Below are 12,984 nucleotides of genomic sequence, written 5' to 3'. Positions count from 1 at the left end.
GAGGCTGCTGAAACACTCGGACTTGACTTCAGTATTAGGGGTGAGCAAAATGCATCAAATCTAATCTATCTCGAGTACTCACTCCTGAAAGCCCGGATTAAAGTCTGGTACGGAGAGTTTCATTTTTGCATGCCAAGACGGTGTCATTTCCACCTTAACATACCGTCGCTACATTTTGAGCCAAGAAATTCCCGATGATAGCTGCAGGGCGTGCCATGCACATCCCGAGCATTTAGCTCACATACTATCTAGTTGTCCAACACACGCGGGAACGACCTACATTCAAAGGGACAATGCGGCACTAAGAGTACTTTATTACCATCTCTGTCACTCCTACGGCATTCACCTTAATATCGCTCCTCTAAATGCTTCTAGGGAAATTGAGTCAATTGTCGAGAATGGGAGGTGCCGTATATACTGGAACTTTATATTCTCGACAATTGTTTCTCTTGCTCTCTCGAGGCCTGACATGGTTCTTCTTGACTTCGAGAAGCGAACCATGTTCGTTATCAAATTTTCGGCACCAGCTGACAAAAATATCATAGCCAAGGAGAATGAAAAGAAAGAGAGGTATCGATACCTTATAAGAAAGTTTCAACGATTGTACCCGGAATATTCTAACTGATCGTCCTTATCATCGGCGCTCTTGGAGGTGCCAAGCTTTCACTTGCTAATAGCCTAAAAAGCATCCCTGCGTGTCAACAATATGCTAGAACACTTGCGGGAAAAATGCAGGAGGCGGTTGTCCTTGGGTCGCTCCGTGTTCTTAGGGTCCACGAGACTATTAAAATTTACACTAATGGTGATTTTACTTCCATAGCTCGGACCGCTCCGATAGAGTGGTGTAAGTAAGGAGTGACGTACGAAAGAGAGTAAAGTTCTGTTCCGAATTCTCCCGAGCGTCCTCTTAATCGTCAGAAAGTTCTTGTTCCACATCGGAATCGCTGATTTCCAACAACATCCGGTAAGGTTCAGACAACTCCTCCGCATTTGTCGGTTCGTCATGTCGATCCTCTGCATATTTTTGTAGATGGGAGGTATGATAACACCCCGCCAATCTTCCTTCGGGTGATGCCAGTTTTCAGATGTTGGGTAAGATTTCCTATATCACAACAAAAGGGACACTATACCTAGGGGCCAATTTTTCCGCCACATGAGTCCCTTTCTTCGACCACACTTGATTCAGCTTCTTGACCTTGTCACCGACCTTGAATTGGTGGTCTTGATGAAGCTGATCGCCATACTTCGCCTGATTAACGAAAGCCTGATCTTGGAACTTAGTTATTAGCTCCCTCAAGTGTTCCAGTCGTACCATCCGAGTTATCCAGACCTGAAGGTCGGGTGGCGGCAACTCGGCCTCCCCTCCCTTAAACTGCGAATAGTCTTTCGCGGACAGGGATGCCGCCTCAAATTAAGAAACGCTGGAGTCACTCGATTAGTACTATGTAGCACTGTGTTGTAGGCGAATGGGAAAGCGTTTAAGTGGAGGTCCCAATTTCAATGATCCTGATCAACAAATTACCTGATAATGGTCTTCAGAACCCTATTAGTTCGTTCGACAGGGTTAGCCTGAGGATGATATAAGGGCATAAAAGATCGATGAATTCCAAACTCCACCGAAAGATTGTTTACCGCATTATTATTAAATTCGATGCCACTGTCCGAATGTATTACCTTGGGTATTCCTCATCTAGTGACTACTAATTCCAGGAAAGCTATATTCATGCTTTCAGCATTGGCCTTTTGCAATTGTGCCAACTCAATCCATTTTGAAAATAAGTCCTGGAATACTAACAGGTATTCATTTCCCTTCTTACCGCGAAGTAAATGACCCATGATATCGGTTGCCACGACTGTCCACGGCTCCTGGACTATTCGTTGGGTCATTATCCCTCGTTATTGAGCTTGCTCAGGCCACACGTGTGGCCTCATATCCTGTGTGATGACCTTGTCCATCAACCGTTGAAAGGTTGCTGGAGCTCCAGTCAAATTGAACGGCATGCCTTTGAATTGGGACAAACCTTTTCCTGGGACAGTAAAAGCCGTGATAGGCTTACTATCATCACTCAGAGTGATTTGGTGGTAGGACTTATTCAAGTCTAAGGTTGAGATGTATCAAGCCGAATTTAAGCGGTCCAGGATTGCATCCATAAACGGGGTCGAATACGCATCTTTCTTCGACATCTCATTAACCCGTCGAAAATCTTTGCACAGACGGTAATTACCGTCCGGCTTACGGACCATTACCACCGGACTGCAACATTCACTATTTGAGGGCTCAATCAATTCTTGCTTAATAAACCCGTTCGCTTCTTCTGTCAACGCGTCACACACCTTAGATGGCATATGATGATTCCTTCGACGAATCGGAGGGTACCCTTGCGTGTCGATCACACATTCGACAAATTTCACGGCGGATAACTTACCGGGTTTTGGTTTTATTGTACACAAGTTTCAGTTAGGCCAGGTATGATTTTGAAATTTATTGAATGGGTGGTTCCTGAGAAAGTAGCCGGCAGACACGCCTCGCCAATGACAGACTCAACAGTGCCATTAGCCATCATGACCGCGCCTGTCTTTGAATGATCAATCTTATAACCACCCGCACTGAGTATCTGTAATCCTACTGATCCCAGATACGTTCTTAATGAACATGTGTTTACTACCGAATGGATTGTTGTACCCCCTTATTTCTATACTGACATAGGGTCTCGAATTAGTACCAATCCCTGACAGACGATCAGGTCTAGTTTCACTAGAACTTCTACTGACTGACCCCGTCGTCCTGTGAATATCTAAGAGTCTGGAAAGTCCAGCACTCAAAGATGGATCAGGTTGAGAGCAAAAAAGCAATTTTGAAAAATGAGTGGGAAGATGATTTTCCGAATTCAGTTGAGCGACTTAGGGTGTGCAGGTCTCCCTCTTCGATTCAAGAGTTGAAGTTTATTGATTGAAATTCACTTCAATTTAAGTTTCTGAAGACAATTTTGGAGAAAATTCGAATTGATTTTCGGAAGATAACTTCTGAGTAAACTCAGGTTCAAGTTCAGAACATGATTTCTGAGTCAATTCAGGTTGAATAGTTGAATTTGAGGGAGTTGAGTCAGGTATATCATTTACAGCAGAAATAAGGGTCTGCCTTGGGATACAAGGAGTGGCGTCGACCTTGTGACGGCCCTACCTTAATGGTTTCCCTGACAATGAACTGAATCATACGTTCGCTTGACCTGGCCATGCTTGCCGCAATTATGGAAAAACTTGGCTTATTTTGTTTGCCAATTTCTTCACCCGTGGTCGGAGCAATCACATTTATAGCAAGGTGGTTCGGCCTTTGGTTGGATTCTCCGCCCTGGAGTTGGACTCTCTCTATGGCGATAAGGTTTAGTTGAGGCCTGCGTCGTACTCGTCTCCTCATGATCCTCGCCTCTATTGGTATTCAGACTGGATCTAGTATTATTAATTCTAGTTTTCCAACCAATAACCGAGTCAGGCTCATCATGTGACGAGGTCTCGGTGCCTAATTTATCCACAAACTTCATCAATACACTCACCAATGATTCAAGAGAAGAGGTTGCATCGTTCGGGGTGTTGCCACTAGTACTTCTACCAGCCGAGCGAAAAATTTTAGTATTTTGGCATCAGACAATTTAGAAAAGAATTGATCTTCCGGGCTAGGCGATGAACGCTCGCCTTAATTTAAATTCGCCGTACGTTACGCTTCTACTGCCAGAAGCGTTAACTGATTACAATCAGAAATCTCAAAACGGCGAATAGACCTTTGAAGATCCGGTCTTGGATTACAATGGGCTCTGTTCATTTGTTCTTTCATGGTAACTAGCCGTTGAAATTTTAGGAATAGACCCTGTAAACATGTTAAAAAGCAGTGGTCCTTTCGTCGCGACCCTGATAACAAGTGGCGACTTGTTCTTCAAGACGACACTGATAATTGATGTCTCCGTACATCATGAGGAAAGCCGTTTTGAAATGCTGCCATGTAGGCCAGGCATGACAGTTATATCGGAAACACTGCAAGGGTAACTTCTCAAGGATCAATAGAATTCCTATTATCCATTCCTCATCCGTAAGGCCTGAGACCGAACGCCCGTCCTCCACTCTTGTTAAAAAGTTTTCTGCACTCGTCTGATTATCCTCACTAAAAGTGGCTCCCCAATTCTAGACAATAATGTCCACGGTCCTATATCGGGCCCTCGATTGAAAGTACTGTGTGGGAGGGGGCACAGCCCCTCTTGACTGAGGGGGGTGTGCAAAAATGGACGAATACGATGGTAGAGTGGGCGGAGGCAATTCAAAGGTGGACTGGTAAAATGGGGTATTACTTGGCTGTAATTCAGCTGCGCAAGGCGCCAATATCACAAGGTGTGCTCCTATTCCGATGGCGCGTATGGACTACCCTCCCATCCCCTATTTGGATTGGTAGGGGCGTGGTGCATGCCAGAATGCGAATTGGGAACAGTACTGGCTGCTGAAAAAAAATGTGGGTTGTCATAGTGCACCCAAGAAGAAGTTGGGAACCGCGGTATGCCCTTATATTGATTTGGAATATATTCGGTGTCCCGGACCCCACTATAGCCCAACGGACTAGATGCCGTATGAGTCGTTGATCTTATTACCAGTCCTGTATAACAGAACACGGAGGACGTACTAGTAACGCACGTATGAACGCTAGTCGTACCGGAAGATGACCGGAGGGGGTGTGACTCCAGGAGAACAATGCTAACTTGTCCCCCCATACTAATCGCTGGAGACTCGAATAATCTCCGAGCAGCACCTAACCATTCCTCGTCAGGGTCCACCTCACTACCAATGCGCGACCAGAATTTCCCAGAATTTAGTCAAACTCGCCCACTATTTCCTCAATTGCCCCCCGTAGTTCCACCGAGCGATGAACGTCGCCCTACCCTAATCTTAACTCATGATCAGGCGTATATGACCCTTCTGGGACCGAAATCTTCCTTCTTAGAGAGCGTAGGGCCCGAACCCGTAGAATGCCCATAGATTCCGATATATCCTCCCCTACATCGCCCAAGTGTCGTCTGAGGTCGTTCTCAGACATCGATAAAACATAAGGTGGGACTTCGATCTTCCTTTCGTCCGACATTTTTAATTCAATAGAATAGTTCAGTGGGACACAGAAAAATAAAATTTCACAGGAAGTCACACACAATAAATTCAAGGTACAATAAATCAATAATCAATACTAACTTTTCATGCACCTCATTCAGATAATTTTTCAATTAAAATTTTGAATTATCTAGCGGGATACTCAAATCCAGATAATTCCGTGTCTTGCGACCTGAGGTGAGTCGATACTACAGTTAAACAATTTTTAACTTATCCATAATTTTAATACTCAATTCAATGATGGCTGGAAAAGTATTGTGTCAAGATTATTTAATTCTTAATCCAATGACTACCAAGAATAAACAACCAAGCTGCCCATTTTGTCTCATAATTGAAACTAATGGTGGCGGTAAAGGCCTTGAGGAAATCTGTTCACAACACACAAGTGTCACTCAAATTTTCGACTACCAGAAATTCCAATTTCGCTGTTTGATTAGCAAAGGCGATTGGCAAACTACAAATCCCTAAAACTGGAATATGGTTCGTTGACAGGCCTGAAACATGCGTTATTTTCGATTGTTTCACTTGCATCGGATAATTGGCATTGTGACTAAGTGACCTGTTGACTAATTAAATTTATTTGACCACTAGTATCAACAACCGCGCGAAGAATTGTTCCAAAAAGTTGAACGAGAAACGGCATTCTCGACCTTCTCGTTACCTTCTAATTTAATTATCGGAAGTTAATTGGTTAGAGTTATCACACTTCACCTCAAATCTCAAAAAAACTTTCTCAATATAATTGAAACTTTATTTGTTGCGAATGATTCACTAAGGAAAATGTTATTTTTCTGTATTTTTCTTTTTGAGTTTTTAGGGAAAATTACGGAAATAGTCCACTTATTTATTTTGTGATTGGAACTTTCATCGCTCCTATTAAATTATTTTAAATTAATTTTCCCATTTGATTTTCGCTCTGATTTTTCAAGATTAGAATTTATGAAAATCTGACAAATTCCAATCTTGAATTTTTCCACCTAACTTCCCCTTCTCGTCACTTACACACACACGATGAGCGCCATTTATGACTGATTTTTGCCCAATGATTCATTTCTTTTGATTTTACGAATTTTTGTTGTACTCGCAAATGAGTTCAAAAGTTTGCCTGAAGGGCGCCAGATGATTTTGACCAAAACTATCAAAATTTACACTAATGGTGATTTTTTTTCTTTTATAGCTCGGCAGCTCCGATAGAGTGGTATGAGTAAGGAGTGACGCACGAAAGAGGGGTTAGGTTAACATACAAGGAAACACTTCATTATTATAACATTCACTTTCTTATATTGTCATCACCCTGATTCGATAAGTTACAGGGGGGGGGGGGGACCCACGCTATAATACAGTACTATTGTTCTGGTTCGTTAGCGGCCATTTTATTTAACTTTTCATTATTGCATTGTGTGGTCCGAGTGACCACTAATCGGCGTAAAACAAACAAGATTGAACACTTAAATGGGTGGAATACCCCATCAGTTTGATTGGAAATGTAAGTTTCAATTAACTATCGACAAACAAATATTAAATTGACTAAAAGAAGAATATGTTCATGACCTCGTTCGAGGTCAGCAACTAACCGATTTCAACGGCGTGTGCCTACCATTTCAGCACACGTCGTTGAACGACAATTTAACAAATACGGCAAAACCAAAAGTGAAAGCGCCTACCTGGCAAGGTCCTGCGACCCCTTGTGTTTCCTCTGATTTCTGATCTGGGTTTTTAAATTTTTCCTTGGGGTCTTTAATTTAATCAATTTTGGCGGTCGCCCTTTTTATTTCTATCCAGTCGTTGTTCTGAATGAGCTCAGAGTAATGAATAAACTTGGCAGAGTGGCCTCTCGGTTCATCACCTCAAGTCAGAACCGGAGCGACACTTGTGTCAAAAAATGGACACCAAAGTTAAGTGGAGAGAGAGAGAGAGGTACGAGGGAGCGGAACAGTCGCCAGTTAGTCCCTCCGCAGCGTGCTGGCGCGCCGTATTTCACAAATGTCACGGCTCCGTCCTGGTCGTCTTCCATTCGCTGCTGTTCCTGGGTGCGCTGACTCCTGTGTTTGTCAGCACTCTTGTACGAGCGGGAATCTCATCCACTAAGCAAATATTGGGAAACCTTCTCTTCTTGGTTCATGACGACGTTTCCCATACCATGGTGAATTTAATGGTGAAGTAACAAGGTGTGTTACTTATTAAACAAAATCATAAATACAAATATGGAATATTACCGAGGTTGGCATTTATTACATGAAGTTGATTCGCTACTCTGGGCTCTGGATCAGCGATTCAGTTTAAGCGTGCGCTGTTCCTTCACCTCCCACCACGGTTCTTGTAGGGGCTCTACGGTCATGCTCGCGAGAGTAGTTGACCAATAAGAAAAAAAGGCCTGAAAAGCGGGAAGTTTGAATTGAGTATTTTAATCTTACGCCATGGGAATACAGATAACTTTTTTTAAAAAAATATTCGAAAAGTAAAAGTAACTCATAAATATCAGAAAAGCAATATTTCTCCAGCGTAGAATGCATTTTATCAATCATGTACCATTATTTTGTCCTCTGGCGAGCTTTTAGTGCCCAGAAATATAATAAACTGTCCGAAATTTGAGGTGAGAGTACCCGATCTGATACACCAACCTCAAATTTTGGATATTTTATTTCGTGACACTGAAATGCTAAAGACCATGTAACCTTCCTAGTGGTTGACATTTGCACCTATTCTAACATGATAACTTGAATATTAAGACTTTTATCACTTGCTTACTTTGACTTTAAGAATATTTTATTGAAAAAAGTTCTCTGTACTCTTATGTGCTCTTATGTGAAAAATATTATACCTATGTGTATGTTAAGAACTGTACAAACCTTCTTGACATTTTCACCTATACGTCCATGACCGTCACGTTATGCTGGAATACTCAATATGCTGCGAAATATTTAAGTCAATTTTTCATTCTATTATATATTATTAATTTTTGGTTGACAAGTTGTACTATTTGAAGGAAATGAAGAATTGTGCGTATGTGCCGAAAAGCATTATTATTGATGGTATATCTTTATTGATTCAAAATGGATCCGCGATTTTTGGCACATGCGCAGTTAGAAAAGTGGCTTACAGCGGTAAAATTTTAGCCACAACCACGTCTCACGACCGTGAGATAGGTAGTTACAGTCTGTAATGGAATCAATACTACGATCCGGCAAAAGTTTTGTATATCCTAAGAAGGCAGTGCGATACAAGGACCACCGCCTTCTGCATTTTTCTCGCAAGTGTTTTAGAATATTGTTGACACGCAGGGATGATTTTCAGCTTATTAACGAGTGAAAGCTTGGCACCTCCGAAAGCGCCAATGATGAGGACGATTAGTTTAACAGAATATTCCGGGCACAATCGTTTTAACTCCCTTATAAGGTCTCTATACCTCTCTTTCTTTTCATTCTCCCTCCCTATGATTTTTTAATGAGCTGGTTCCGAAAATTCGATAACGAACATGGTTCGCTTTTTGAAGTCAAGAGAACCATGTCTGGCCTCGAGTGTGCAACAGAAACAATTGTCGAGAATATAAAGTTCCATTATAGGCGGCACTTCCCATTCTCGACAATTCACTCGATTTCCCTAGGAGCGTTTAGAGGAGTAATATTAAGGTTATTGCCGCAAGAGTGACAGAGATGGTAATAAAGCACTATTAGTGCCGCATTGTGCCTTTGGATGTAGATCGTTCCCGCATGAGTTGGACAACTAGATAGTATGTGAGCTAAATGCTCGGGGTGTGCATGGCACGCCCTGCAGCTATCGTCGGGAATGCCCTGTCTCAAAATGTGGCGACGGTATGTTAAGGTGGAAATGACACGGTCTTGGCATTCCAAAATGAAACCCTCCGTACCAGACTTTAATCCGGGTGATTCAAGGAAAGCAAACGTTAGCTCACAGGTCATGGACTGATCCTCCAGATTTCTGTGGAAGATATATATATATATAGTAGACTCTAAAACACTATTCGTTTCCCGATTTCTTCTTCTTTCGCTTGCCCTTACTCCTTGTCTCATCTCACGCACACACATACGCGGCCGGCTACGCCTACCACGCCGCATGCGGCTTGACGCAGGAGAGAGAGGGTTATCTTACACATCCTGTTCGCTTGCCGTACAGACGTTGCGTAAAATGGATTATTTTTCAAAGGGTATTTTCAAGTCCCTATCATTTTGGCGGAATTCTCAACTGCCTAAGGAACATTCAATTCTTTAAAAAAATATTCCCAAATCTGTGGGGAAGTTATTGAGCTCATTAGGGAAAGACACTTCCCCAACTGAAATTGAGAATTTTCCTTGAGAAACAGTTGTGAAAATTTATAAAATTTTTTACAGTGAAGGTAATCTAACTGATTTCTTATGTCATTACTAGAACTTTTGATTAACAGGTAATTCAGAAATTTATTTATTATTCAATCGCTTATTGTTTTCAAACCCTCTTGTATTGGGTAACTTTAAATCTTGAATAAAAAAAGAACTTTTTCTGAAATGAAAAGGACTGACTTTGAAAAAAAACGAATAATACATTTGTTAATTAAATTTGATGAAATCATAAAATTCATTAAAAAGATTATAAGTTTTCTGAAGTTATCAGAAGGCTCTTAATCTAAATAAATTGACATTGAAAAAAAGAAATTTTCAAACGACAAATGCCTTAATAATGCATTTGTTTGTTAAATTTGTTTATAATATTAACGAAAATAGTCTTAAGAGAAGCGTTTTCATTAAAATATTATTTCCATTTAAATTTCTTGCTGTATGACTTAAAAAAACGTTAAATGATTTAAGATTATAGAAAACACCGTTTCAACAAAAAATTAGTTTACGGAATTTTTTTGTTGCAACAAAATGAAGAATATTTTTACCCTAAATTTTTAGATGTACCTTTTTTTAAGATCTGCTGCTTGACTAAAGAAGAGCCTCAGTCAGTGTAATTATTATCCAGCAATAGTTTTCAGTAAGTTAGTGTAAGAAAATGCACAGTTTCTATATAGAATATAAGTGGAATGTATGCCTACATATGATTATCTTAAAATATATCCTGCTGGGTAGTATTGTTTAAACAATTTTTTTTAACAAATGCACAATTTTGGTATGTCACAATGAATAGGCTCAATTTTTTGCAGATTCGATCAAAAATGTCTTGTCAGTGACACCCTGCTGTCATTTTTTACAAAATACTAACAACTGGTAATTATTTAAACAATATTTATAAACAAATTCATAATTTTAACATTATTCCACGAATAGGGCCAATTGGTTTTCTGCGGAACCCACTAAAAATTTATCGTTAGTGTTACTCCGAGTCTTAATTTGGTTAAAATTAATAAAAAATATTAATTTTTGTACTATTTTTTTTATAATTAAATGTACATTTGGACCATTATCCCAAAAATAGACTCCATTTATCTTGCGAAATTAAATAAAAATGTATTTACAATGACTCTTTTCTATGATACTTTATCAAAGGATACTAAAAGTTAATTATTTAAACAATTTTCTTAAAGTAATGTAAATTTCAGTCCCTTTTCCAGGAATAGGCATATTTTTTTCGTGGAGTAAGTTTAAAATGTCTTTTCAATGACTCCTTGCTGCTTTGTTTGTCCAATTAACAAGAACTGTCAACACTTCTTCCTAATGAGAAAAATGTGACAAAAAGGAATAATTAGCAAGAGACTTACTGTTAACTTCTTGAAGAAAAGTAATACTGTTCATAGAGCTTATTTCTGCAAAAGTCACCGAAATGTACATTTTATTTCGTAAGGAAACTTAAGCATATTCGTGGAAAAATGGTCAAAATGTACATGTAATTATAAAAAGTTGTTAAAAATATTAATATTTCTTATCAATTTTAACCAAATTACAGGAAGGAGTCACTAAAGATATATTTTTAATGTGTTCCGCAAAAAATTTCCCCTGTTCGTTGAATAATGTTAAAATTATGAATTTGTTTATAAATATTGTTTAAATAATGATCAGTTGTTGTTAGGTTAAAAAAATTACAAAAAGGAGTATTGGCAAGAAATTTTTGGTCTATTCTGCAAAAATGGAGTCTATTCATTGTGGTATGCGAATACTGTGTATTTGTTTATAAAAATTGTTTAATTAATGATGCCAAGCAACATATATTTAAAAATAATAATGATTAGGCATACATTTCTCTTATATTCTATATAAAAACTGGAAATTCCAAACAGCTTATCATTGCGAATCACAAAAAAGGACTTTTGTTCGTTAATTTATTCTAAACATTAAGAACAATGTTTTTTCTTACTATAACCTATTGAAAATCATTACTAGATATTAATTGGACTTACTGAGACTCTTCTTTAGTCAATTCGCAGATCTTACGAAAAAGGTACATCTGGAAAGATAGGATAAAAATATTGTTTATTTTCTTTGTTAAATAAAAAATGTTGGTTCGGCCGAATCGAAATTCTCGCACCGACTCGATATAGACAAAAGCCATACTGTCATTAAAAGAACGTACAAATCCATTGGAAATTGGGTTGTAAACAGGCTTTTGTCCACAAAAAGTGCTTTTGGTTAAAGTGTGCAGCACCTCTAAAGAAAAAGGTTCTCGAGTACTCAAACCTGTTACTCTTCCATTCCAAATAAATGCACAAAAATGTATTGAATTATATACAAAGTTCATTGAATTAAAAAGTTTAATTTAGTTGATAGTGCGGTAAAGAAATAACGCATTAAAAATACGTCAGCGTAGACGTATTGTTTAAATATGTAAAAATTGTAAAAGCATGAGATTAAATACTATATTATTTGAACCAAGGTATAAACATACGTTCATGAGAGAAAAGTTCTGATTAGTTCGACTAATAAAGAGCTGATGTTGTGTGTTTGTCTTATTTGACATTTTTATTACCTTTTTGTGACCTAGTTTCGAAAAAATGTCACCTATTTACCTTTTTTGACGACAATAGTTAACGTTATGAATGTTAATAATGTATTTTTCATAAATTGGATAAAATGACATTCTTCATTTTTAATCAAAATATTAGATTTAAAATGGATAGAAATCGAAACTTTTATATATAATTTTTCTACAATCCTTTATAAAATCCTATTATAGTAAGGGTATTGAGATGATAACGGTTTATTTGGCTATAAACACTAGTGAAAGTTATTTATTGTGAAAACAATCAATAAGCACTAAACCGAAGTGTACAAAAAATTGATACACTCCTAACAAAAGGCCTGCCTCGTGGTGTTAAAACGAAAGAAAATAAATTTAAAAAACTTTGATTAATAAAAAAACAACATGCTGAGAAAACAGAGCATTATAAAAACAGAAAAAGTATATCCAAATACAATATCACAAATTGTAGAGTGCATATGATAATTTAACTTCGTAGTTGTAAGAGTTATCAAAAAATAGTTATAGTATGAGAGGTATTGCGCTTCAATTAGTTCACTTAACTTGCAGTCTGCTTAAGAGAGTCAGATAATTCATTATGCCTGACCGAAGATATAGGCAAGAAGAAAATTTTTGAGATTGAGCGGTCGAACTCAGGGGCAGTAGTTTTAACTTTAAACGTACGGACACAATTATCCTTTTTATCATAGCATATACTGAATTGACCCAATGTCCAGTTTGAAGGCGCGAAAGCGTCATGTTTAATCAGTACCATATCTCCAGATATAATGTTGCGCCGCTCCTTCTTTCATTTATAGTAGGAGGATCCTCCACCTAGTGAAGCGATTATCTAGAACGAGTTCCACGGAAGGTTTAGAAGCACTAGTCAGTGGTCTAACTATAAAAAAACCTAGTTCATGATAGGAGAAATCATCAGGGTTATCAAAAAGAGGA

At 38.5% G+C, this 12,984-nt stretch overlaps 1 protein-coding gene across 1 annotated transcript in view; it reads right to left on the bottom strand.

The window, feature by feature from the left end:
• The window catches only part of LOC117168932, a 139,910-nt gene extending 133,060 nt beyond the window's left edge, over positions 1-6,850 (bottom strand). Inside the window, exon 1 of the mRNA XM_033354917.1 lies at positions 6,807-6,850. The gene's annotated coding sequence lies outside the window, so the exon portion shown is untranslated. The remainder of the gene's footprint in view (positions 1-6,806) is intronic.
• Positions 6,851-12,984: the final 6,134 nt, after the last annotated feature.

This window comes from Belonocnema kinseyi, chromosome 3 (assembly GCF_010883055.1).
Source record: "Belonocnema kinseyi isolate 2016_QV_RU_SX_M_011 chromosome 3, B_treatae_v1, whole genome shotgun sequence".
Classification (NCBI taxonomy): domain Eukaryota; kingdom Metazoa; phylum Arthropoda; class Insecta; order Hymenoptera; family Cynipidae; genus Belonocnema; species Belonocnema kinseyi.
This window is presented reverse-complemented; position numbering and strand designations above follow the sequence as displayed.